This window comes from Propithecus coquereli, unplaced genomic scaffold (genome assembly GCF_000956105.1).
Source record: "Propithecus coquereli isolate 6110/MARCELLA unplaced genomic scaffold, Pcoq_1.0 Scaffold18, whole genome shotgun sequence".
Classification (NCBI taxonomy): domain Eukaryota; kingdom Metazoa; phylum Chordata; class Mammalia; order Primates; family Indriidae; genus Propithecus; species Propithecus coquereli.
The window spans coordinates 7,021,413-7,023,869 of NW_012142745.1; positions in this window are offsets into that span (position 1 = coordinate 7,021,413).

Here is a 2,457-nt window from a genome sequence, read left to right on the forward strand (position 1 = left end):
TATAATCACCACTATCATTACAAGCTCAATGTACTTGACTGTCTTGAGGCTGCCAGTGTGTGTACCTCATTCTTTGGTTAGGAACCAGTGGAATGGACAGAAACCACTTTTTACAACAGAAGTCTACAGCCTGCTCTGTCACTTGAGAGAGAGAGGATTGAGAGAATTGAATAATGTTACTTGGTCTCCTCTCTCTCCATTGGTTATTCGTTGCCAACCACTTTGCCATAAGAGGGGTTTTGTTACTCCAGAGCTGCACCAGAAGCTTTCCGCTTTATAGCATCCTTTGCTTGAACTTGCCACTCCTTATCCCTACCTGGAAAGCTAGCTTCCTATTGCTAGAGGATCAGTTCATCAAGACAAGGGAAAATAGTTCAGTTAATGAAATCTCATAGATTCTTTAGCTCTAAAACAATTATCTATCAGTCAATTTACTTATGGTCTATGTTCTCATTTGAAAGTGACTCTATAGCCTGCTTTCTTGAGGAGAGAGTTGCAATTGGTAAGACTATTGCCAGTGGGATGAGAGGAAAGCAGAAGGGGGTTGTTGCTCTTAACAGCCTGGATCTTATCAGCAGAAGAGGAAAGAGGACAACATGGAATGGTTGTGATGTACACATCCTTCCTTCAACCAAGAAGTGCCACCATGAGAGGTATCCAGACCTGGTATCCACATAGTGACATCCAGAACTCAGGACATGTCAGGCAAGTCTTGGAATACTATGTGTTTACATTTCTACTTCCTGAATTGCCCTACTTTTACCTTTCCATTTTGCAAATCTTGTATTTCTCATCAAATCAGTGACTTGTAGCCCTAGCTGTACGTTAGAATCTCTTGTGGCAACATTTAAACAGTATCTGTGCTTGGGGCACAAGGACCCAGATTTTACTGGAAAGAGACCCAGACTTACACATTTTATAAAAACTCTCTGGTTAATACTGATGTGCAGATGAGGGTGAGAGCCCAGCCCAGACTCATGGAGCCCCCCTTACTCGATAAAGCTGAAATTCTAGGGGCTGACATATAAGAGGCTCATCAAGGAGATGGTAATATACCAAGTTTCAGGCAAGCTTCCAGGGAACATCCATATTTTCCTTGGAGTCCTACATTTGCATTAAATCCCATATTCCCCAAAATGTCCCACTCTAATGGAATTATACTCTCCCAGACCCCCTAATTGAATTTTTATTGTAATTTGTGTTTCCAAGCTCCCTTGGTCTCTTTGTTTTGTTTCCTCATCACATGACCAAGTATTGGCGTAAACCACTAAAACAAACATCTCATTTGTGAGCAAGGAAGATGATAAGATTTGCCCTAGCCTTTGGCAAAATATCAGTGGTATAAATACTCCTTATGAAATTCTTTCATACAAGACTTGCAGTTTGGTCCCCAAGGATGCTCGTGAGGCTAGTCCTCTGGCCTTTCATAAATGAGCTGGTTAGATTTATTGACGCTATGTGAATTATCTTTATCTTTCAATTCACAGAGCTTGAAAAGTGACATCCTTTCGGCTGTGCCAGGGTTTTCAGGAACAGAATTCCATAAGGTGGTTCTTTATGCTCACTGGCTGTTGATAATGAAATGATGCTTTTTTCATCTTTGGCCAAAAGATTTGTGAATTGCTTCCTTTTTAGATTGTTATTTGGATCTATTAATAAGCTGATCAGTAAAGACATTTTTAAAACAATTCATAAAGCAAGTCATGTGTCCTTCTTGATGAAGGAAGTATGACAGCCTTTCTGGATCAAGTGTCCTTGTCATTTGAAAGAAAGAGCATCTTTGCCGTCCACTTGAACAAATTGAATTGAATTAGATCTACCCCCTTTTGATCCTGGGGTTTTCAAAATCATGAATAAAGCATGCTGCCAGGGCAGAATGAGATTTCTGCTTTCCAGACATGACCTGAGAAAGGGCAGGAGACAACATGCCAGAATTCTACTTGCTACTATTTGCATTTCCTGGGATCATGGCTTTAGCAGTCAGGTGAAAGGAAGTGAAACTGAATTTATAGAACTTAAGAAAACTTTCTTAATGGTAGTTTAGCATAATCAAAACTCAAAACTTCTTAAAAGATCTTATTTCGCTTGCTGAACATCTGTACTTGTTAGAAAGAGATATAAGTGTAAAAAGTGTATAAAGTGTAAACTTCATGTAAGCATCAAGTATAACCATTAATATTACTATTTGCATTTATAAAATTATGTTACAGTTAAACTTCAAGTATATGGAATTTAACCAAATTATTCTATTTCATTCCCATTAAAACCTCACTGGAAATTCAAGGAAACTGTTCTTTCACTGAGGTACATAATGCTTAGGAAACTTGTTTTAGTCATAAATATATTAATAGTTCTTCCAGTAATTATTATACTTCCAGTAATAACCATATTGAGACTGAAAAAATTTATCTTGCCATGAATCTTAAAATGATTTTTTAATTACATTTTGAAAGACAA